This window comes from Antechinus flavipes, chromosome 2, assembly GCF_016432865.1.
Source record: "Antechinus flavipes isolate AdamAnt ecotype Samford, QLD, Australia chromosome 2, AdamAnt_v2, whole genome shotgun sequence".
NCBI classification, from domain to species: domain Eukaryota; kingdom Metazoa; phylum Chordata; class Mammalia; order Dasyuromorphia; family Dasyuridae; genus Antechinus; species Antechinus flavipes.
In genome coordinates this window covers 554,464,324-554,491,178 of record NC_067399.1, presented here as the reverse complement: position 1 = coordinate 554,491,178, position 26,855 = coordinate 554,464,324, and the positions used below count along the sequence as shown (strand labels likewise).

The window sequence follows — 26,855 nt, the reverse complement described above, 5'->3', positions numbered from 1 at the left end:
ATGCACAGTCTGTTTCACTGTCCATCTTTTTCTCTAAGACAATAAATGTTCAAAGGAAAGAGTGAAGTTATTTCATTCTTTCTAGGTAACAGAAAAATGCTTCTGTTTCACATAGCACATTTAAAAAACAACAACACAAACAACTAGCACTTAAAAGAAAATTTCCCTCACTTAATTTTTTCAAACTCAATGGGAAAGATAATCTCAAAAGTTTAAAATTACTAAAGCAAGAGAAGTAGTTTTGAACCTGTCTCTCTGCTTCTTCTTGTAATCTCCCCCAATCTATTCTAAGACCTTGAAACTCCATAAAATGGGCTGAGCAGGGAATAGCCTCATAACCTCAAGGCCCCTAAACAAATGAGTTCAGTCATAGTCAAAACATCCTTTTCACTTTTAGATACCCAAAACTTTGGGCTCTGTAGCATTTTTTTACAAAAATGCTTATCCATATGACTGGGCATAATACTTTGGATTCCTAAGTAATTATTCTACACATTTATTAGTTTTATTTAGTGCTACCAGTGAACTTTCAACAGAGAGACACTGAAAAAGATACCCTTGCAAGATCCAACAATCACCACAGGTATATGTTGTAACAAAACACAGGATTAGGTAATCACCTCTTATATCATTCCTATCATAGCAGGTTTCTATACAAACTCTCCTTGCCCTGGAAATTGCAAAACTTACAGGAAATCTTTAACCACCTACATAGGTGAATACTGCCAGGAAAAATGAGTTGTAAACATTTTAATTTTTAAATAGTATTAACTAAGCTGTTTATAACAGGATCCCATCTCAATTGTCTCAAAAATCAAACATGATTTTATAATACTTGGGGGGAACAAAGTAGTATCTTTACCCTCTGCCTTGGATATAAAAAAAAGTTTTGACTCTGTTGCAAGTCAAAGTTTTCTGTAAATTAATGCAAATTATAGGCAGCAAAAAAGAAACATGAAATCATATTTATATACATGATGTATCTTTAGACATCAGAGAATACCAAGAGAGATGAAGAATGTCAATAAAACAAATCTTTTCTGCTTCAAAATGTAGCATACTTTATAAAGTTTTAACTTTGTTTAAAAAACAAACTTCTGCAAGCATTTCTGAAGGAACTGGTTGATAAAAGTATCAAAATGAAACTTTTTTGGATGGATAGAAGATGGAAAATTATGTACACAAATTATGAACCTACCATACTTTAAGAAATCTGTAACCAGGAAACATATTTGTTGTATTAAAAAAAAAACACACCAAGATATCTAAAATTTTCATCAGTTCCACCCATTCCTATTGGTGCCAATTTTGCGTTTAGCACATATACCACTTACTATGAGCCCACCATGGCCCTGGCATATACTCAGTGAGAATGAACATAAGGATACACTGTAATATTCCTTTTTATATATCAGCAAAATTATATTAAGAGTAAATACAGCCCCCCCTTTCAGGTACATAGAGGGAAAAATTTAAAGCAACCATTTTTAATCAGCCCACATTCTAAATATTTGCCAACCTAGCAACATTTTTAGGGACCTTAAGTATATAGGAGCTTGTTCTTTTATGAGGTTGAGTTAGCTCATAGGGAGCCTGTCGCTATTTAAGTTTGCCAAATATCATGGGTCTTACCCCTAGTCTGAAAAAGCAGACTATAGTAGTAGAAAGAAGAATGAACTCGAGGTTAGGACAATTTAATTTTAGTCCTACTTCTGCTTTAATCTCCATGACCTTGGCCAAGTCATAATTTTAATTCTTTTCAACAAATATTCATTAAATACCCACCACAGGATCCCTTCCCTTTCTGAGCTTACTGCCTAATGAGGAATATAGTACCCATGATACACGCAAAAACAAGATAGGAAATATGCAGGTGTGGGATCAGTAGGAATGCTGAATTTGGAGACAAAGAAACTAGGCTCAGTTCAGTTACTTAGTTATGTGTATGATCTTAGACAAGTCATAGAACACACTGGTGAGAGTCAATAAGAGAGCTAAGAAATTTGAAGAGGGGAAGGGAATAATTAGGGAAAGTTTTTTGGAGAAAGTGGCATCTTGAAACAAGGGAGGGACTTCAATAAAGGGAGAAGAGCTAACATGCAGTCTATTCCAACAAATAAATTGAGGGTAGTTGCAAGAAAGATGAACAAAAACACAGGAGGAAAAGAGTGGGAACCACAATGTATAAAGGGGGAAATAAGAGTCACGACTGGATCAGATTTTAATTAAACTGTGGTGGGCATTGAATGTCATGATTCAGTCTTAAGTTTTATTTGGTAGGCAATGGAGAGCCATTGAAAGCACCTAAGTAGAATGAAATCAGGGAGGTACATACAGAAGGTCACAGAGCAACAATGTAGAATAAATTTGAAAGAGGATAGACTAGATAAGGAAAAGTTAATTAGAAGTATATTATAATAGTTTAATCAAGAAGAGATTAAAAACTTGAATCAGGTAGCTATAATATGAAAAAAAGAGGAGACACCCTTTATAAATGATAATATAGAAATAGAAATATCAAAAACTTGTCAACTTATTGTTCATGTAAGTAAAGAAAAGCAGAGTTAAAGATAACTCTAAAGTTATGAACTTGAGTGACTTGGAAGATAGTGATGCCATCTAACGTTATCAAAGCTGAAGTTACAGGGAAGAAAAGTTTTGGGGTATATGATGCTCAGTTCAAAATTTTTGATATAATGGGCTAACCAGCTGGAGAGATTCAACAGAACTAGGGGGGAAAAGGTCTGGAACTCTGAGAAGAGGTTATTGATGGAGGCAGATTTTGGAGTTTGATGAAAAGTGGTGGCAACTAAAATCACAGATTAAGAATTGAGACTACTAAGGAAGAAAGTATAGCAATAAAGGACAACCTAGGGCAGAAGTTTGGAGAACATCCATGAGTAATTCTTCAAATGCTAACTTCCTCATCTGACATATTAAGGAACTAGTATAAATGGCTTCTGAGAACATTTGCAGTTCCTGATCTATGATCCTATGAAAAAACAATTTTAGATTAGTTGATCCCTAAAGTTTTAACCTGCTTTAATATCAAGACATCTCAAACAACTCAAAGAATACAAATGGATGACCAATCTAGTGATATTTTCAACTATAAGTGTTTTTCTGCTTATATCCATTTAGTACACCCAGGGCATAATTTCAGAGTAAAGGTTCAACTTAATTCAATTAATTTTTTTTTGGAATGAGTATAGGATGATAGAAATATCGGGACACAAGGATATGGAATAAGACAAATGCTACCAATCCCCTCATAGCACTTACTCTACTTTCCACAAAGTTTTTATTAGAAAAGTTAATATTAAATTCTTATTAGAGAACAAGCTCCTTCTACTAATAAGGAATAACTTTTTGATTTTGAAGGGTTCCATGAGGAACATTCCCATAAACATCAAGCAAGTAGTTTATCAAAACATTACTTTCTATTATAAAGAAAGATCCTATCCTTTTTCAACAAAAAAGGAATTTTTTTAAAAAAGGAATCATCATCTTTAAACAAAGGAATTCCCTCTATCCAGTTAAGAAGCAACCTATCTATGATTTACTAAATAAATCCTGAGAGTTTATATGGTTTATCCATAATCACAGAACTCAATGGGAGACTCAATGGGAAAATTTGAATCCAGTTCTTTTTAAATGCTAGACCAACTACTGTATCTATTAAGTCATTCTGTCTCCATAAAGATGTTAAATCACAGTGCCTCCTTCCATGAGGATGAGCAATATAAATCTTGTAGCCAAAAATCAAACTACCATCAATAATAGGCCAACAAAAGCTTGTAATAGTTCTTTAGTACATAATAACTTTTGCAAAGTAACAAGTCTTTCCCCAGGGGGCTCAATATGATTTTTTAAAATTAAAGGTAGAAATATAATTTATTGCTTTTGGAGGCCATCTTGGGCCCAGCTGTAGGATTAAATAGCAATGAATAAGTCATTTATAATTTCATATGCTACTTCTTGACTAGAATAATCCTTTTTAACTATTTAACTATTCAAAGTATTTTTTTTCCTTTTTCTCTATGGTACTCTGAGTCACACAACTTCAGTTAGATCTAAATAAGTAATATTTCCAACATAGAAAAGCATTTAAATGGCAAATGATGCAACAAGGTTTAACTATAGAAATGTATATGTGCTTTATAAGAATTTTTTTTTTTACAAAATTTATCATTTCACAACAAAGAATTAATAAATTGACAAGTTAACAATTTAGAACAATACATTTTCTTTACATGGCAATTTATTTTAAAAAAATAAAACAAAAATCTAGAGCTTTGAAAGTATTGTTTCACCAAATGTTCCTTTGAGATGTGTCCATTGTAGTTTAATGTCATTACATACAATTTCTCTATCATACTAGCAGTTCAGAACAGCATAACCATCTTTCTTCTATTCAAAGAAACCTTAATTCTTATGTAGGCTTATCTCATATTTCAAAAATATAATAATAATAAAAAAACAAAATTCCACTATGATAAGGGGTACTAATGTTTGTCTTCTCCTTTTCACAAATGGGGGAGGGAAGAGGACGTTAAAAACAACTCTAAGAACAATTTCACTATTTGGCAATTTATGACTTAATGAAGTATGGCACTGCTGTTTTCTAAACATATAGAACACATTTTAAATAAAACTTTCTTAAAAATCAATCAAATCATTTTTTTAAAATTAGTATTATTATTACAAACCCCAAAACTTATATCACCAAAATTATAATAAATACCTGAATGATTAGCTAATAATAACTAACATTATTTATATTATTACAGGCTTGCAAAGTGTTTTACATATTCTATCTCATTTGATTGCCAGTACAGCTCTGAAAAGTATGTGCTATTATTAACTTAATTTTATAGATGATAAATTTGAGGTTCAGAGAGGTAGTCTTGCCCAAGATCAATTTAGTATGCGAGTAACATTTGAATCCAGAATCTCAAGTTGCCTCTCAATTGATATGGGTATAGTCCATCCACAAAAAATGAGATGTGACAATAGTTCAATTTTATGAGAAGGCAATTAACTATCCTATTTTTGTCTTCAATAAGACTGTCAATTTTTTAGCCAGAATTTCTTTCTACCTCTAAAGAAAGACCTCTAGAATCTCTCAGTCCTTAGTCTAAAAATCTCACATATATATTCAAATTTCCTCAGATGGAAAATCATTATAATCTATGATTTGTCATCATGTTAGCTATCATATATCTACTCAATGCCTCTTCCAACTCATAGCAAACATTTACCATCTACAATGAAAGCACCATACTAGGAATTAGGAATATGTGGACAAAAATCAAACAGACTTTGCCTTCAACAAGTTTCTATAATGTTATAAGAATATAACATACAGTGAAATAAACACAAAATAATAAAAAGTAATTTCAAAAGGGAAATAATGTCAATTATTGCTGAGAGCAGAGAGGAGAACAACTATCCAGGAATAGAATGCTGAACCTATAAAAAGGGAAGAATCAAGTTCAAATCCATCTTCAAACACTTATTATGCTGAGTAAGTCTGGGAAAGTTACCTGTCAACGTCTTCCCTTTTTTTAATCTTTCAAATGGAATAATATTAAACCATAAGTCACAGGATTGTTGTGAGGATAAAATAATATAATATTTATAAATTGCTTTGCAATCCTTAAAATTCTACATAAATGCTTGCTATTAGGAAGTAGATCCACTTGAGTTATCTTTTGAAGGGAGTTAAGAATTCTACAAAGTGATGGTGAACGAGAAGCACATTTCTGACATAGAGGACAACTTGGACAAAGCTAAGGAGATAAAAGATAAAATGGTAGCTATCATTCCTTTTGCTATATATGCCTTTATTCACCCTGCTATAGGAACCCTGAAAGATTTTGGCAGGGAGGTAGCAACAGGATGTGAAGAAAGACACAAGTGTAACAAAAGGGTAATCCTCTCAAGGTCAGTGAAGGACTCTAGGTTGGAAATGGACGTTTTCCTTGCCAGGGTCAACAGTTTCTTGAGACTACATACCCTGTTCTTGGGTCTACTGACAGAACAGGGGCCATTGAGAGCAACAGAAAGCAGAAATCAGGGAAAGTCCCAACCCTAATTTGTTCCGTTTTACCCTTAGTACTCACTTCTATGACTTGGGCAGAGCTGAGACATTAAGAGGTGTTGAGGGAAGAGTTTAGTAGTATAAATTTTATAAATTTTTTTAAAGCCAATGCAGATTTTTTTTTGGGGAAAATTGTATGCATTTATTTGCTACACGGGAATTTAGTTCAAGAGGAAGAGGATGCTTCCTCCTTTCAGGATATATACCTTAATATTTACAGCTGTTTGATGGCTGTTGTTAACTGTTTACAGCAATCATGGTCAGGAAGACCTGGGTAATCATGGGCAAATTACTTAACCTCAGTGGTCTAGGCAACTCTGAAGAGAAAATGTTGTAGAGCATTCATAGAGTTGTTTATGCCAAAGAAATTATAGGTCCTTTAACTTTATCCTCTCTTGGGCCATTAGACTAAACTGAATTTCTTGCTTATCCATGATGAAATTTGTAATAAAAATGAGCACTTGAGTTAATTTATTTACAAATTTATTTTACATACATATTATACTCAATTCATTTGCTCATTTTTCTGTGGTAAATAATCTGACATTTATTTTCACAGATTTCTTTTTCTATTATCTTATGTCTATTATTCCATAAATGATGTAGCTTTCACATATTGACTTCTTTGAGTTTCAGTTGCTTTACCAATATCAGAACAGAAATAACAATACCTTTTTTTATCTGCCTAGAACAGATAAAACTAAAAGCACCTAAATAAGATGATCTGTTGAGCTCTGTTTTAGCTCAAAGGCTATGATTTTATATAAAAATGTAAACTTTTTCCTTAAAGAATGTACTATTTGCACTTTCCTCTGTGAAAGGTCAAGAATGTTTTATCTTTAAATTTTTTTAATTGGTCAAAGATAAGAAATAGAAGAATGTGTTCTTATAGAATAACTTAGAATGCATTTTGAATCTCTTGGTATTGACACTCTCATCAGAAATAGTTATACTGATCAATGGAAGACTTTAGAGATATCTTGGTAGATATTTCTTGGTACTGGAAATAACTTTACCCTTATATAACAATTGTAGGTTTATAGAATTAAAAGAGGGAAAAATTAAAAAAGGGATACAGTTGAGGTTGAACTGCTCATACCTTGAAAACAGAAAAACCATAAATGATATATTATTCCATTTCTTGCTCTCTCTCGTCCAAATGCTGATAAAAAAATAAAAATCACGAGATAGTGGGAAACTACAGCTCAAAAGAGCTAATATTCCTGCATTCCTATTCCTCAGCACATGATACAGTTGTTTATGAGTCTAGAGTAAAGTCACATGTCATATCTCCTCCTCCACATGCTTACACAGGCTAACAACTGAGCTAGATATGACTGAGTTGCTTAGGCAAAAGTGGATAGTTTCTGTTGTTGGTATTGTTGTTAAGGTAGGTAATTTTTAAGAAAATTGTCCTCTGTTCCAATTATACATCCATATTGCAATTTTAGAAATAACTGAAACACAGAGCTTTATGACAATATCAGGCTTAGTCTGTGTCAATAACAAGATAAGAATATATATAATACATCTAATTTATTCTTGTTTTTCTAGTCTTTTCTGAAAAAAACATTGACAAGTGAAATTGTAAAGTGAAGGGGCTCTTTAACAGAGAAGATAATAAAGTTGGCATTGTCCTTTAAAAGTCAAATGCACCACTAACATTAGCTTAGTCAGAATTTACTAAATTCTTCCCTTAATATTCAATTGAATTTAACAGGCATTTAAAAAAGTACTTCCTCTTTCAAAAGTGCTGATGCATTTAATGATAAATTACAAAGAACAAAAAAAATTGGTCTTTGTTCTTACATTATGTTATACTAGAGGACTGTCTGGTTCAGAAAATAACTAGTCATAAAGTCTCTTTATAAATAAATATTCAGTATATGAAATGTATCTATTTGGTATATAAGCAATTATATTTATGCTTCTAAATTCCAATGTGTGATGAGTAACTAATCTCAATGAAGAAAAAAGAAGGTATTAAAGGAAGATAGTAGTGTGGCAAAATAATTGTTCTGTCATCTCATTTTTGTGGTATAAAAACAGGGATGAAAACCACATGTAAGGCATTAAAAATAGTCACTGGTAGTTATATTACACAAATTCAATAGATTTGGCTAGATTTTATACCTCAAGAGCATAAAAAAACTTTATTTATTACAGCATTAAATAACCCAACCAGTATATTAAGTATATGTTAGAAGAATCATACTAATACATGGATGTAATAGTCTTTAAATTTCATTTCAATTACTACATTTTGGTGGTTATTATAAACTGTTCCGCTCAATAAAATTCAGAATTATATATTTTCTTCATGTAATTCTGATTCCAATCTACTTATCTGCAAAAAACTGCATTGTTTTCAATCTATAGTGTCCATACTATAAAAGTAAATCTCCTAAGCTTTCCTTTTCAATTAGTTTCAAAAGTTCAGCGATAAAAGTGGCATCTTTTGAATAAAATTACTCTTGTTGGACCCAAAACTTATCTAATTTCTTCAAAATATACAATATGATTTGGACTTCCATTTTTCTCCAACATATATGATTACGAATTCCCAGTAGTCCTAAAATGCAAGTAAAAACTTAGTTGCAGTAAGAATCAAAACTAACTCAAACCATTGGTCCAGACTCCTCTACTAATTTTTATTTTCATTCCATCTCCCCGTCTCAATCTATTTTACTCCTGAGCAAAAAAAAAAAAAGTCAAGGGTTCTCCAAATTTTAAATGCACTATTATAATCATTCTAAAACTACCAGTTATTTTTTCTGTTATCATTCCAAGCAATCCAGAAAAATTAAATTCCTAGTGGCAATAAAAACAATAAAAAACATATTTAATCTCAGCAGTTGGATAAGGAGACAAAGAATCTGAATTAAAAACTCCAATCCTTTACTTAAAATTTTTTGCCACGTTAATTAAGGTTTAACCCCCTAATTTCTCTGGCCCTCAGGCTCCTTATAGGTAAAATGAGGAGGTTGGACTAGAGATCTCCATTATCATCTGAAAATTTGAATATTTAGATAAAAACTTGAGATGGATAATTTCTAAAAACACATAGGCCACCAAATTTCATTATTTCTATTAGTTGGACCAACATTATGCAGAAAACTTCACTTCCAGTAAAGAGGTTGAAAAATGGGACTTGGACAAGATGTTTGTTAGAAACAAAGTTTGCCAATTGCTTCCCCTGTCTTTTACTGACTACTATCAGTTTTTATTCAACATGCGAAACTTGAGTTATTACAAAATAAACATCAAACTGTCCAGGTAAGAAAAATTTACTGACACTTAAAGACTATGCATTTATTGTTGTTAAAATAATCTTACAAAAAGAAGCAATGAGGAATAACTTAGAGGTTACTAGAAGAGAAGTAAGGAAAACCTGGGTTCAAATTTTATCTCAGACACAATTCCTGGTGATCCCAAGAGAGATCACAACAGTTGACTTTGCTATGGGACCTTTCAGCTACAATTCTATAACACCATTATATCACAGGACAACCTATGGAATTCTGCAACCTGGGCAGGTACCCATATGTTCTGTCAACAAGGAAAACAAGAAATACAAGATAATGTAAAAAAATCATACCTTAATATTAACCTCCTTCTCCAAACTTGATATTAAGTCTGAGTTGCTAACAAATCTGGCACATTTATAGAGTAGCTAGAGGGCACAGTGGATAAAAGTGGAAAAAAGCCTGAAGACAGGAGACCCCCATTTTAAATCTGGTCTTGGATACTTAGCAACTATGTTACTTTGGGTAAGTCACTTAACCCTATTTGCCTCAGTTTTCTCATCTGCACAATGAGTTGAAGAAAGAAATGTCAAACCACTCCATCTCTTCACCAAGAAAACCAATTGTGATAAGTCAGATACAATAGAAAACAACCATACAACAATAACACATATCTTGTGTGTGTGTGTGTGTGTGTGTGTGTGTGTGCAAAGTATATATAATGCAAGCTCCCTTATCAGACTGACTTTTGTTTCAAATCTTTAGAAGGTATCACAGTTCCATCATTTAATAAATGCCTGCCTCCAATGTGGTATAAAAAATCAGCAACATGGTTCCTATAACTAGTTTATTAAAAATAAGAAAAATACATGGACAAAGGAAAATATATGAGTACACCTCCCCCAAAAAGTTGAATTTAACAGTGCTGAGAATCAGAGTATATTTATAATAATTGCTGTTAATCATCTGCTTTAATGAATCTTCTCAGATATACTGATAAGTATTTTTCCAGGTTTGGAAATATATTCTGCCATCTGCTAGAGTTAACATATAATTTTTTCTCTTCATGTCACATAAAAAACATAGAAAAGTCTTTTATGGTTTTTTTTTAATTGTATAATTGTTGCTTGTACCTAAATACTATTTTTAAACCATTATAAAGTTCAGGAAACAATAAAAACACATTTAATATTAGCTAATGCATATGTAGTCCAAGGACCTGTGTTCAAAACCCAGGATTGTTATTGATACCTTTTGTGAAATTTTCATTCTTTGCCTTCTGTAAATCTTAGTTCTCTCACATGTAAAATCAAAATACAGAGCTAGATCATTACTTTTCAACATTTTGGTCTCAAGAACCCTACATGTCTTCAAAATTGAGGATGCCCTCAAAAGAACTTTTTATTTTATGATTTACATCTATGGATATTTATAGTACTAGATATTAAAACTGCTAGTTTTAAAAAATATTTATTAATTCATTTAACCACAATAAATCTATCACATATTAACATAAATAACATATTTTAATGAAAAATAGCTATTTTTCAAAACAAAAATTAATAGTTTTTTTTACATCTTTTTATAATCTCTTTAATGTCTGATTTAATTTGATTTAAGACAGCTGGACTTTCATATCTGCTTCAACATCCATTCTGTTATGATATTGTTTTGTTTGAAGTATACAAAGAGATCCAGCTTCATACAGATAAGCATTTGGAAAAAAAGGAAGAACATCTTAATAGACAAATAATGCCTTAGAATTATTATGAAAATAGTTTTGACCTCACAAATTCCCATGGGGCCAAGATCCACACTTTGTGAACCTCTGCGCTACATGATTTTTAAGAGCATTAAATAATTCAGCCAGCTTTCTCCTCCTTGAATCATTTGTGTTATACAGATAAGTCTATTCAGTTACCAAAGCCCATAATTTGCATTTGTACCTCTGTCCCCCTCATGCATGGGCACTCCTTTCTAAATCCTATCCATTCTTCCAACTCTTATCTCTCATGCAATCTTCCCAGATTGCTCCAAAACACAGTGATCTCTTGCTCCTCTGAACACATAATGCCTGTACTGCTCATTTGGCACTTAATCATGTACTATGTTTTGTTCTATTGTTCTTTAACTGTTACACTATTTTCAACTCTGCCTCTCCAAGTAGGTTTTAGTCCTGGCCCTCGAGAATATTATCTATTATACTTCTTTGTAATGCCCCAAGGCAGAGACTGACATTCAGTAAATATTTTTGAATGAATGAAAAAAATAGTTTTCCATGAAATGTGATTTTGAAAGGTCTCATGCTTTTTGAATTGTGATTCTAGCTAAAGTAAGGCTTTTGATAGGCTCAATTATCCAAAATATCACCCAATCCATCCAAGATTTCTTTAAAAAGCTTCAGGCAATGAATAACTCAACTAAAGTGGCAGAAAGACCACACAGGTTACAGATAGCATAAGAGCAGTTTGCCAAAGAGAAAGCAAGCTTCATTATCTTTTGGAAATAAGAGAAAAATTCTACTAGCTTTGAAAGTTGAATAGTACAGGAGGACTATGGTGAGGAAAGGGAAGGGAAGAGGAGGGAGAAGTAGCAGAGAAAAGAAAATGACAAAGGGAGAGACCAAGAAAAAAGAGACAGTAGATGGGGCAGTAGGTAGAATGTAGAACCTTAAGTCAGGAAGATCTGAGCTCAAATTCAACCTCAGATGCTTACTAGCTGCATGATCCTGGACAAGTTATAATCTCTGTCTGCCTTAAGTTTACTCATTTGTAAAATGGGGATAAGAAGAGCAACTATATCTCATAGGTTTGTGGTAAGAATAAGAAAATATTTGTAAAATGCTTTGCAAACTTTAAAGTGCAATATAAAGTCTAGCTATTATTATGATTAAAGCCAGTGAAGATTAGAAGTAGATAGAGATATCAACAAACAGATCAATAAATAGTCATTCATTATGTGCCGACTATGTGCCAAACATTGTGCTTTTTATCAAAAACACACAAAAATGCCAAGTCTTCAAGGAGTTTATATTCTAAAGAAGAAACGGTCTCTATCTGAATAGGGATGCAACTTCTGAAGGAAGATACCAGCAATTGGAGATGGGTGAGTGATAGAGAGAGTGGATAAATAAGTAGCAAGGATAAATAGGTGGAAAGGGGACCAACCAGCAAAGGCTTCTGTAAGTAGCCCTTGAGCTGAATTCTGAACCCTGAAGGAAGGCAGGGATTTTAAAGTTGATAAAGGGGGAAACATTCTGGTCATGGAGGCCAGCCACTGCTAAGGCATGGCAATGGGAGATGGTGAGATCAGTGTGAAAAACAGGAAGAAAGCTGGTATGGTTTGACCTCAGAATAAGTGCAGAGAAATAAGGTGGAAAAAAAAGCTGGAAAAATAAGAGGGAGACAGGTCATGGATGGTTTTAAATGCCTAGGGAGTTTGTATTTGATTCTGGAATTTATAGGGATACCCTAGCATATATTGGATAAAGAAAGGAAGGTTGTGGTCCAAGTGTGCTTCAGGTAAATCACTTAATGGCAGTTGAAGAGACTAGTTCACAAGCTATAGACAAGAGATAATGAGGAGTCTGAAGCAGGAGAGTGACTGTGACCTGAAAGAAGGAGACATTTGTGAGACATGTTGGGAGGAAGAACTCATACAACTTGATAACTTACTGGACATAGAGGGCAAGCAAGAGTAAATAGCTGACATTGACAACAAAGTTTTGGACCTAAATGTCTCAAAGGACATTGGTACCTTCAAATGGAAATGGGACAATTTATAAAAAAAATGTAGATTTGGGGGAAATAAAATATATTTTAGACAAACAGATGACAGTGGTAAATGAAATCAGAGAAAACAGGTGACAATAAATACAACTACTCTTCTAGATGAACACCCTACACAGCCAATAGTTCCTGTGTTAAACTGTGCTCACTATGTCCTCAAGGAGGGAGAGGAAGGGAATAAGCATTTAAATGGCACTTATTGTTTGCAAGGCACCATGCTAAGACCTTTATTAAAAATATCTTATTTGATCATCATAATAACTCTGCAAGGTAGATGCTACTATTATCTCCATTTTACAGTTGAGAAAACTGGGGTAGGGGTAAAGTGACTTGCCCAGGATAATAGTTAGTAATAGATGTCATTTATGTAGTGCTTACTGTATACCAAACACAATGCCAAGTATTTTACAATTAACTCATTTGATCCTCACAACTCCACAAAGTAGATTATTATTAGGCTAATTTTACAGATAAAAAAGCTGAGGCAAACAGCAGTTAAGTGACTGCCTAGGATCATATAGCTATTAAGTGTCTAAGACAAGACTGAATTGAATGAGATCTTCCTGATTCCAAGCCCAGAGCTCTATCCATTGTACCATCTAGTTGCCTCTATTAAGGCAATATGATATTTAAATACATGATAATATCAATAACCCTCCCATGATTGTTATGAAGATCAAATGAGATAATATTTGTAAAATATTAGACCTGTGGCAAGCACATAGTAGGAGGTATATAAATGCCAGTTATTATTAATTACAATTATTAAATAAAAACTATATTAGTACCATAGATTATAGGATAAAAGTGCTGGAAGAGACCTCAAAGACCATTTAATCCATCCTCTTCATTTTAAAGATAAGTAAACCAACACCAGGGAGACACTGGCAAATACGAGGGTCATACTTCGGTTTTCTGGGAAATCCACTTATGTTTCTATTAGGCAAGCTGTGGAACACTCCATTCTCTTAATTATCAGGAAGCTAATATAATGAGCAATGGGGTAAGAGTACACGTGAGAGCTTTTACTAAAAACACAGATTTACTTTTTTATTTTTATTTTTTTAAAATAATTTTTTATTGACAGAACTCATGCCAGGGTAATTTTTTACAGCATTATCCCTTGCACTCACTTCTGTTCTGATTTTTCCCCTCCCTCCCTTCTCCCCCTCCCCCAGATGGCAAGCAGTCCTTTACATGTTAAATAATTTACAGTATATTCTAGATACAATATGTGTGTGCAGAACCAAACAGTTCTCTTGTTGCACAGGGAGAATTGGATTCAGAAGATATAAATAATCCGGGAAGACAAACAAAAATGCAAGCAGTTTATATTAATTTCCCAGTGTTCTTTCTTTGGGTGTAGCTGCTTCTGTCCATCATTGATCAATTGAAACTGAATTAGCTCTTTTTATTGAACAGTTCCACTTCCATCAGAATATATCCTCAAACAGTATCGTTGTGGAGGTATATAATGTTCTCCTGGTGCTGCTCATTTCACTTAGCATCAGTTCATGTAAGTCTCGCTAGTCCTCTCTGTATTCATCCTGCTGATCATTTCTTACAGAACAATAATATTCCATAACATTCATATACCACAATTTACTCAAACATTCTCCAACTGATGGGTATCCATTCATTTTCCAGCTTCTAGCCCAGATTTACTTTTATCATAAACTTAAATGGCTTTATACAATTCTGTATTTATAGATTCACATTAAAGAAAAATTTTTTTGTCCATCTAGCCTCCCCACCTTGCTCCCTTTCCCTTCCTGTGAACCTTGCTATATTTATGTTATTTAGAGACCTTGTGAAATTCTATAAATAGAAATATTTTCAAAATTATACTTTGGTGTAATTGCTTCTGAAGGCAAGAAGATGGCCTAAATAATCTCTTAAGGTCTCTACCAGGCAATGATATTATGACTGATTCTTATCTCTATCACTCTTACCTAAGAATAATATCCATGTAGAGAAAACAGAGTTCTGCCTTCAAGATAGAATCTTGCTGAATTCAAGGGATATAACATTTGTTCTGACCTATTTTAGGCAGTTAGCCACAAGACTCCTATCTTTTCCAATGTTATTAAATATAAACAATTGCATCAATGCAATCTCTAACAAGAGACTAGGTTTTCTTTGGATACATTTGTTTCTTCTCAGGATATTGATATACTTGGTGGGTATACCTTCAGCATGAGAAGATCTTCAATGCTACAAAGTAATGATTTTCTGTAAATAAAAAAGTCCTTTCCCTAAAACCTTCACCCGCCCCATATACTATCTTTGTTCCTAAGGCTCTGTACAATTTATAGGATTTCTTAAGTACTTGTCCCCCTACAGGTGCAAACTATATGTACACAATCACACACTATTTTCTCTCCCTCAAGTTAAGCTTTACCAGGCTCCACAAATTCCATGGATCAGTAGTCTACTTGCAGTTATGAAACTATTTCAGAAGGGAAACTTTCTACATTTTGGGGTGTTTATCAGTAAGAGATTTATGAAAACAGTTCATAACTAGAATGGAACTCAGAAAGGCTATATAAAGAGATGAATGGGTGCAAATTGTGCTTGCCCTGTGATTTTTTTACACTTAGTCCAACTTTAATGTTAGAGAGGAAAAAATTGAGAGAAGACTGAGGAGGAAACTTTGCAGAAGAGGAAAGTGCCATAATTCTAATCCATATATTACCATCTCCTTAATCTTTTTCCTCTATCTCACACAAAACTAACCTCCCACACAATTCAGTGAGTCTGTTAATTTTCGAAATTTTCAATTATGTTACTCATAGAAAAATATAAAAGTTCACTTACTACTTGCTACATATCTCCTTATTCTCATTATACATTATACTATTGATCTCTATAGCACATAGTAACTACTTCTCAGAAAAAAAATTTGTCTATAGGTCTAAATATTTTGAATTTTCTATTTTCACTCAGAGTATTCTTCATCAGGTTAGTTTCTGGTATCTCAGAAGTCAATTTAAACAAGTAAAGAGAGAGATATTCAGTTTGAAGGAAAAATAATTTAGTATTCAAAAGGGCCTGTTGAGGGAAAAAAGTTTCAAAAATTCCAATAAAAACATGAAAGCACTTATTTAACTTGAAAATATATTTGATTTATCTTAAAACATGTGTGGTTCTGCTTTTAGTGTTGTGGCTGTTTGAACAATCTTGGATAGTAAAACTAGACTGGTCAGTTTCAATTTTATTTACATTCTGCCTTTCTTCATTCCTTCTAATCTAACATCAGTCTATGATGTATTGGGATCAGAGTTCTCTTGGGAAACATTTCAATTAAAAAAAATTTCATGAAAACATTTCCATTTATATGTAGTTTTTCTTCCCAATAGAAAATATTATCAACTTAATCCCCCCCTTTTAAAATAAATTGCATGTTTTAGAAATACACCAAGTATACAAAGATGATCTCAGCCATTTAATGTAGTTATAAATGCAGGAAAAACACTGTACTCTAGAGACACATATTTAGCCTTTTTTTTGGACTCTTTAATAAATGTTTGGCAATGCTTTGCCTGGGATTTCCATTCTCCATCAAGTAATATGCAGCCTATATTACCTGGAAATAAAAGTAAATACTGTTTTTAGCATCAGAAACTCTTTACAAACTTTAAAGTGTTTGTCAGGGATTTGAAGTTTCTTCTTATTCAGCCAGAATTGTCCTCCTATTTTGGATAGGATGGGAGGCATATGAGCATTTGCTTTTGGAATGTGAATGTAAGTAGTTATATTTGCATGTAGATGAAGTATTGGTAAAGTCTTATTTTAGTTCCACTCCAAACCCTGCCCATTTAGGACCTGTTCCTGAGCTATTAAACATTTTTATGAATAACTTTGAAGAAGAAACATGAGTAGGCTTATCAGATTCACATAAGATAAAAAGTTAAGAGGTTATATATGTTGAATGACAGAATCAAGATTCAAAAATATATTTATACTTTGTAAAAGCAGACAAAATCTTATTTTCACTTTGAAATTGATAGCTGCTTTGATGGATCCTTGATCTCATTCATTTGTATATTTCTTACATTGGTGCAAATCTTAAATTATCCATTATATGATTCATTTTATGTAATTTTTCTTTACACAATTCAATAAATGTTCCATAGAGAAATTATGAATCACACTGAAGGACTTCATCTGGCTTTTTATATTAGTCTGTGAATATCAGTGTAATACTTGGAGTGATCATTTTTTAATCCTCCACCTTGCTATGTGATTAGCTCATCTATTTTTCTGATTATAAAAACTCATTTTAAAATTTTAGAAAATTTTATTTTATTCTTAATTTAGGGGATAAAACAAACATTTCTATAACAATATAATCGTTCATGCTTCAAACTAGACTACTTTTCCATTATCTTCATTCCTATTGCTTTATACATCACATGATCCATCCTGGAGTTCTCAATGGTGTTGTCTTTTAAGCTAGTTCTTTTGGCTAACCCATCAATTGTAATTAATAACAGTTATTAAGCTCTTTAAGGAAAGGGAAATAGCATGTGCCTAATATAAATATACATAGAATAAATAAATGCACAATAAATAGAAGGGGGCTGAAAGGAAGAGAGGGAAGGTACTTAAGCTGTTTCTTAAGAGATTTTGAGGCAGAGATAAGGAAAAAATTTCAGTGTTATAATAATCCACCATGAATATGTCCATAGCCTTCTGAGTCACTTGTTGCCTCTAGCCCAAGACCATCTCCAATCATCTTGATTTATATCTTGCCACCAGATGGAGAAATTGAGTCTCATGACTTTGCACAGCCCTCCCTTACTTGAATCCAGTTCATTTGCATGTCATAACATCACTGATATCACGGTCTTTATTGAAAAGGAAGGACAAACAACAATTAACAGCCTCTAGACTAGGGTTATTTAACCAATTTGTGTTGTTGACCCCTCTAACCATCTGCCAAACTCTATAGAACCTTTTCAGAAAAGTGTTTTGTTGCCTAAGTATGTAACTGAAAGAAATGCTGAATTTTAATTCAAAGTTAAAGTAAAGATGTATTTTTTCCCCATCCAAGTCTCTTCTCCTGAAAACTATCTATGGATCAACTCCAAGACTAAGAAGCCCTGTTTTAGATCATGCCTCTACAACCACAGATTGAGGCATATAGAACATACCACTGTCTGAATACACACACACACACACACACACACACACACACACACACGGAGAGAAATAATCTTGAAAACTGTCCAAAGAAAAGTCTTCCTTGCATATATTAAGACTATATAAAATTTCATTACCGTTATAATACAGGTAACTTGGTTCAGTGATCCTTTATTATTTGGACAATAAATCAAGAGACAAAATTATTCAATTTTGCTATTTGCAAAATCCAGATTCAAAAGGAATTCCTTTATCTTTGATAAGGTTGTACAGATGCTTTTTTTTTTTTTTTGCTTGTGATATAAAGCTGATTTCACCAAGTCTTTAAATCTCTTCAATGAGATGAGATTTGATTCAAATCAAAACAATGATCTAAATCATTGTGAATCAAAACAATGGCCTAAAAATCCACACAGGAAAAACAAAATAAAAAAGTGGGCAAATAATATATATTACCCAGAAATGAATGGTAGGGAAAAAATCAATCCACATTATATTTTAGGGGAAAAAAAAAAGCAAAAAACCAAAACAAAACAAAACTGTGTAGTGCTTTCAATGAGCATACATTATTACTTACCACAAAAATCCATCACTTAAATTATAACATTCTTTACATAATTCTAAATAATTGCAAATTATGCTTTACTATTATCTCAAAAGAATCAAACTTTGTAAGTAACCCAAGAATTGCAATTATTCAGCATTTTGTAAAGTATCACATAGTAGGTATTCAATAAATTTTATTGTCTCACAGATTTATCCCTATTTCCTCATTGAATTTTAAAGTCCTGAACCATGTTCAAAAAGCAAAGTACACTAGGATTGGGTTGGGGGACATTGGCTTCAGAGCATAGCAGTTCACATGGAAGAAATCTGCTCAGTTTAAAAAAACTACAAACTGATTGACAAAACAGTGTGTCTAGAAGTGGTGGATGAAAATTTATAGAGAACTTGAAGCCATCAATATGAGGATTGTTTGAAAGAAATGGAAAAATTAACATGGAGAAGAGAAGATACTAACAGGACAAGACTGAAGGATTTATTTGTGGAAAACAGGCTGAACTTGTTCTAATGCTTATAGAAATAGAAAAGAGATAAATTTCATGTCAGGAAAAAACTTAAAATTGCCCCACAATGAACTAGGCTCCTTTGGGTCCAAGAGATACAATCCATCTATATTTACAAAATCCAAAGACTTTAACCTTTTCTGTCTTTTAAGCTGGACTGCTTCATTTCTCCATAGGTAAGTAGCCTGAGAGTCTCATTCTCCCAGTCCTGCTATACTTGCAGTGAATTAATGTTGACCAGTAGGGCTGATTCTACTCACAACTTTGGAGCTCAAAAGATCAACCAGTCTCATTCTCCTCTGATAACATGGATTGTGACCATCATACTCTACACCAATTGATTTTGCAATAAAAAATTAATACTGATAACAAAACAGCATTGGTTTATTTTTCTCTGATATATTACATTCCAGAGCTAAAAGAAAAAAGCTACAGTTTCTCTTAAAAGAAAACAAATTTGAACAATTCATTTAGCTTTTACCCACTTTTCTCCCCAGCATATTATGGTACTATAACAAACTTTGGTCAGACTCTTGTGCCTTGGCACTATAAAGCCTGGCTTCTCTACAGACAGATAGGGTAACCTGAAAAAACAGAAAGAAGAGATGCAGGGGAAAAAAACAAAGTCAAAGGCTCAGGATGTTGCAATAAATAAATAGTAAGTAAGAAATATGAGCAATGGACAATATGTGAAGTAATATGAATGGGGAGAATACGTAATTAAATCATTGACTTAGAGAATCCTTAAATATTCTTTAAGGCTAAAGTATCAAACTGAAAACCAGAAAATTCCCCAGTGCAGCCAAAACCAGATTAAAATGTAATAGGAAAATACTTAGCAAAATAAATAAAATGCAATTTATCCCAGCTTCTTAAACTGTGGATTTGTGACTCTAAATGGGGTTTCATAATTGAATATGGGGGGGTCACAAAATTATGATTATCAGTAAATGTTTGATTTCTATATCTAGGGCCATGTAAAAAATTTTTTGAGGTCATGAAAGGAAAAAAGTTTAAGAAGGCATGTAATACAGCACAGATAATGTTAATTTGTGGTTTTCTAAATCAATATAAAAATACAATTAATAAGGCAGTATGTACTAGGAAAAAAAAGAGGATGGCAGAATTATATTTTGATTCCTGTCAATACTGTAACTAGCTATGTTACCCTCTTCTTATCTGTACAGTGAGAGAATTAAATTATATCAACCCTGTGATCCTTTTCCAGGATTGTGGTTCTAATACTGAATAATATAATATCTAAAAGATATATACTTTTTATATCTGCACCTACTTTTCATCTTTATTTTCTCTTGTGTTATTCTTAGTAGAAGTTGAGGCACTGATTTCTACTTTTTTCCATTTAATTAAACAAAGTTGTCATCTAAGCTTAACTAGTCATAGAAGCTTATAGTTTAAATGATATTCTATGTTTTATCAAAACATTTCATGCATATCTCATTGGATAAGATAGCAAAGTTCATGTGTTTATTATAGTGATTATATTGGCTTTATCTAATGATAATAGTTAAATAATTGACCAGTATCAATATGTTTGTAACCCTGGACAAATCACATCATCTTAGACTGAGATTTTTTCATCTGTAAAAGAAGGAAGTTGAGCTATATGATTAGTAAATTTTCTTCCATTTGGAAAATTCAGTGACTGTTGTTTGTTTTTTAAACTAGATTACAGATAATAGCAATATTCTGATATAAAGGAAGTACAAGTTTAGCAATTTGTTGTTGTTGTTCAATTGTTTCAGTCATGTCCAATTTCATGATCCCTCAGGGTCTTCTTTTTTTCCCCCCTACTTAGAACACATTTTATAAAAGGGGAGGAGGGAGTGAAGAGAAATACAATGTTATAACATTTAACTTTAGCTATATTTATTCAGGATAAAGTTTGATTTTTTCTATAAATTGCTTCTCAAATTTTAAAACATTACACGTCATATTTGTATAATATTATTTATTATATAGAATCTCAGTTAGATGGGTCTAATTTCTATTTTACTTCAAGATATTTTATAGTAGCTGAAGAGATCTGGCAAGGCAAGTGTTTATATGCTAATCTACTGTTTCTTAATAAGGGCTGGAAGGGATCCCTTCCAAGTCATGACCTCCACATAAAATAGCATATCTGTTTATCAATTAGAATACTTTCTATTAGCCATGAAGTAAATGATGATTACCCTTGCTTCTTATTGAGTAAGATCTAGAAAACTCTAAGAGCCTTAAACTACACTAACCATACAGAAAACATTTACATTAGCTTTTTCATTGTTTAAAAAAAATTCTATTTGTCTAATCATCTGCAAAATAAAGCTATTTCTAAATAATTATGTGTGTGATTATGTGTGTTTGAGAGTGTGTGTGTGTGTGTGTGTGTGTGTGTGTCTAAAAGAAAGACAAAAAGACTGGGATTTGGCGTTGGAGGAAAAAAAAGGTAATTTTAAACTAAATGCCACATGCTTTACTGTGCCATTTTGGCTTTGCTTCCTGCTTGGAGTCTGTGTAACAGAGAAGACTCTGACACTAGATCGTTCCATTCTACGTAAAATCCACTCCACATCTTCCATGCCACTCTGTCGCAAATAATTCATGTCTACTACTCCTCTATCACATTGAATACAACCACATTGTACTGCTGGAAATAGGAAACCTGATTCAGATCAGAGCAAAAGGTAGAAAAACATTTTTAACACCCTTGCCACCCCTTCCCCTTCCCCTCCAACAATGCTGCCCAAAACAAACAAACTCAAACCTTCAATTCCTTTAGAGGAAACAAATCTCTAAAGATGGGGGAAAAATTAAGCCAAATTTTGCGTGGTAAAAATAAGTCTTTTAGCTATCCCATAAAAACTATACCTGTTTTTGATGCTTTATTCCTACCCGAAATAATTCCTTGATATTTAAGTATCTATATAATCTGAAGAGAAACAATGATAGTAGATAGACTGGTGGCATATAATGGTGCATATTCATAAAGCTAGGATTCCCCTCATGAAGAGCTATGCAGAAAAACAACCTCCCTTCCTGCCTCCCTTACACCACCTGCTAGAAAAAAAAAATCAGGCTCATAATATGGAGTGAGGGGATAGGAGAGGAATGTCATTTTGTAAACAGCAGGCTGTAATGGCCTCTCCGTGGGTGAGGGGAGAATCATGGGGGAGGGGGCTAGAGGGTGGATCTGCAGCTGTATCAGAATTAGGCTTCAAAACAAATAAATAGAGGAGTTTCCCCAATTCTCTCTTTTCAGCTCATGGCTGATGCCATCAGAAGACATTATTGGGTTAGGTTACTGTTTTCCAGTTTCATTAAGATGTTCTAGTTGAGAGAAGAGGATGACTTCCCTTCAGCTGCGTCGATTTCGTCCTCATACTACTACTGCATCTTTGTGGGATGCCCGTTTGACTGACAAGCTCCTTTAGCCAGTCACTCATCGAGTACCAACATAAAGGTGGAATTTCCCAACAAGCCAATTGGACAGAGAAAAGGGAGGTCCCAAATGATTGGCATGTTATTCCGAGTAGAAAGTAGTAAACAACCTCTGTCCACTAAACACAGAGGTAAAAGGATGCGACATCCCTTTCCCTTGCTCATAGTGGGGAGGGGGGGCGGCGGCGATGGGGATGGGGACTGGAGGGGGCAATAACATAATAGGCAGACTAACTCACGCTTTCTGTCTCTGTCACTATCTCCTCCCCACCCCGTTACTCCCCCCTCCCCCGTCTATCTCTCCTACGTTGTCTCCTCCCTACCTAGCGTATTTCTCTCTCTCTCTCTCTCTCTCTCTCTCTCTCTCTCTCTCACTCTCACACACACACACACACACACACACACACTCATACACACATACACATAGTGCAGAAAAAAGAGGGAAGGTTCAAAATGCTGCAGACCTCTGTGGGTGTGATTTAGCAGCAAGAACTTTGAGCAATAACTGTCAGCATTGTAACTGAAAAATTGCATATGCTCTTTAAAGTGCTGCTGGGTGTTTGTTTTTGTTTCTTTTATGTTTGCCTAATTTCGTTCTTATTTTTGCTTAAGAAAAAGAAAATCAGCTTTTTTTTTTTTTTACGGGGGGGGGGGCGGAGCTGCAGAAAAGGTCGGGAATACTCCATTTATTTTAGCTCCCTTTAAAAAAACTGCATTTTTGTTCATTGTTTTGTGTTTTTTTTTTTTAACCTGCTCTAACACCACGATGAGTCAAATACTCTCATAGACCTTCTCACCTCTGATTTCTGGAACTGTGATCTCATTGCAAGGTCATTTAGCTCAAAAGCATATATAAAAACAAATTAAATGCTTCATCAGCCTGGGGTGAAGCAATTTTTCTAATCTCAGTAGGCAAGAAATACATCCAACTTGCAATTGACTTGCAGTGTGTAGGTTATTCAAGGGAATGAATTAAATAATAATTCTTCATCAATTTTGTTTCTGATCATGGATCCATTATTGCTTTTGACCTCACCACTGTTACAGCATCTTATCACTATGTTTATCTAGTTAAGAAGAAAACATGCTGCTTTGAGCTTTAAGGGAACCCTAACCAGGTTGGAACTGTTCATTTGGCTGCCTTCTGGAGGATAAATTATTGCTTAAGATGTTTACACAATGTAGCTTCATGAGCCTGAAAGCCTGCTTTCAAAAGAGGCCCTGTCCCTGACTAAGGGGTAGGCAAGCAAAGACTGTATTCGAAGAGACCAGGCACACAGTTTATTCAAACAACATCTAAAACTTCATCATTCCCACTTTAACTCAGGTGGCTATTTGGGGCAACTTTTCAGTAGCATGTTTATTTCATAATGGCTGATATTTGTATTTAGTGCTTAATGACTAAAAAGCCATTTATAGATATGGTTTCATTAAATAATTGCAGCAATCCCAGGAAGGATTTAGTCAAGTTATTTTTTTTAATTTCATTTTACAGATCAAAGAGAATCAGAGAGGTAAATAGGATTGCCCAGGGTCTCAAGAACTAAATGGCAGAGCCAAAATTCTAATTCAAGTTTTTGTTTTGTTTTGTTTTTACATTGGGTTCATTGTTTTTCTATGTATCCATAAATTGTTCAATATTATTAAATACTTATAATCTTGTGTGTTAAAAGATGTTTACTGTTAAAGAATTTTGAACATATATCTTTATAAATTTGAAAATATTTTAATTATGATGAGTACTTCAGGCTAGATTAGTTAAAGGGGAGATCTTAGAAGAAAAACAGTAGGAATAATTTTTTTTTAATTCTGAGAAGCCAAGAAGTATAGGAAAATAAAAATTTTTACCATGATGCCACTCCCTACAGAATCTTGAACTATAGCCAAGCATCCACTACTAAGCAACTAACAAGGATTTATTAAGCAAGCAGCTAAATGTTACTTGTTAATCAAGCAGAGTATCTACATATGAAATGATTTAAATTCATAACAAATTTTGACCTATGAAAATAATTAACTAAAATCTCAACAAAATAATCACTCCTAAATGGCAAATCTAATCTTGGAAAGAACATCTTAAATCCTATACATAGTATTGTGATATATTTTGATAAAATATATATGCATATACATATGTGTGCATAGTGCACGTATATATATTTCTATCCTATGAGAAAAAGACAGAAAGACACACAGAAAGTCAAAGACAGACAGAATATGAATATCTCCTAAGACCACCCTCATAGTTGGAGTCAGGATTTGAGATTTTATCACTGTTTGGGAATTCCATGACTCCATGTATGGAGGCTCTTCCTCTGATAAACATTAGCAATTATTTTACAAATGATAGTTCTGAAAACTTGTCTTAGTCATTGAATAGTTAAATGCCTTGCAACTGGGTACCTAACCTAATAGCCCAACTGTTTCTTTGGGAGCTCTATGGGAAAGCTTCTAGGAGATGTTAAAATATTAAGTTTTGAATGGACACAACTCAAAAATCTTAAAGACTATTTTGTTCTTTCGATGAAAGAACATGAAATACTCTCTCCTCTATCCCACCCCCTTTCAAAGAACTGTCTCTTATCACAATATGCAATTAGGATGTAAGTATATTTGACTAAAAACGGAATATCACTCTATGAAGCAGCAATCTCATTTCTCAAACATAACAGCTGTCACAAGGTACAAATTTTTTTTCTTTCTCTTGAAAAAGATGGAATTCCTAAAACAGTTTTATAAAAAATAATGTAGAAAAGCAGGTTTAAAATAGAAAACTGGTTTAAAAAATGAGGAAAAAAATCTGAAACTTTAAATAGTGTTTCCACAGAGCTTATGTGGGATTATAAAGAATAAATTTATGATTTTGCTTTAAGTAAACATTACAGAAAATTTCAATAGTTAAAGGAGAGCAACTCATAGAAATGTTTTACTTTTCTTTCAAAAACTGTAACTAACAGGTTATTTTGTTTTGCCAACAAATTCATTGTCTGGGAAAAACTAATTGGTTTGAGTGTGCCTTTATGATACATTAAATCATTTTAAAGTTGAACATGTCAGAAGTCTTCTAGGGATTTAAAAAAGTACCCCCAAATAATCTATATTTACAATTCCTATTCTTGGTCATGTTGCTAACCATTGCTATATGAGAGAAATTTCTTTTATATAAATGCCCATACTTTGACTCAAACATCATCTTACTCAACACCCCAAATATATTTTAGTGTACCATTTAACATGGGCTTTAACACTATCTAGTAATGTTAATTAAATTCAATTCATCTCTTTAGGTCTCAGTTTCCTTATATGTTAAACATGGAAGTTTAATTTTATTATCTTGAAATGTCGCTTCTTAATCTTAAAATTTGTGAGATGTGAAACTATCAGGAATGAAACAGTTTGTTTTCTGGACAGATCATTTTCCCCCAAAAACTTCTAACTTTCAAAAAGTATTTATTAAAGAATTACTCTGGGCCAAGATAGCAGGGAAAAGGCAACAATTAACCTGAACTCTACCCCAAATCCCTCTGAACACCTTTAAATAATGTCATAAAACAATTCCTGGAGCAGCAAAACACAGAAAAAGGAGAGGATGAAATAATTTTTGAGTCAAAGACAATTTAGAAGGTCAGCAAGAAAAGATGTCGGAACCTGAGTGAGAGTGGAACATAGTCCAAACTATCATAGGCTCAGCCCGAGCAGATCAAGAGCAGGCTTCAGGAGTCACTGAATCAGCAGCAGCAGTGGCAGCTACTTCCAGAGCACTCAGCACACAAATGGCAAAGGGGTTTTAAAAGATGATTAGGAGATTTCAGGGGTCTCTTTGCTACCATTGAGGCAAAATTCTGTTGCTTTCTCTACATTCATATCTGGGTTGCAATCCTAGGTGGAAGTCCCAAGGGGAGGAAAAACACTAGCTCATCAAAGCTTGGGACATAGTGGAATAGGAATCCTTGTTACAATTTCAGAGTAGAGTAGCTGTTGTTGCTCACAGACTAAAGTTCAGGCCAGGCTCCTTAGATCACACTGTCTTGAATGAATGGAGAATATACAGGTCTATAAAATTCTC

At 33.3% G+C, this 26,855-nt stretch overlaps 1 protein-coding gene across 1 annotated transcript in view; it reads right to left on the bottom strand.

The window, feature by feature from the left end:
• The window catches only part of IGF1R (insulin like growth factor 1 receptor), a 367,206-nt gene that overhangs the window by 88,547 nt on the left and 251,804 nt on the right, over positions 1 to 26,855 (bottom strand). The gene's annotated exons all lie outside the window — the stretch shown is intronic.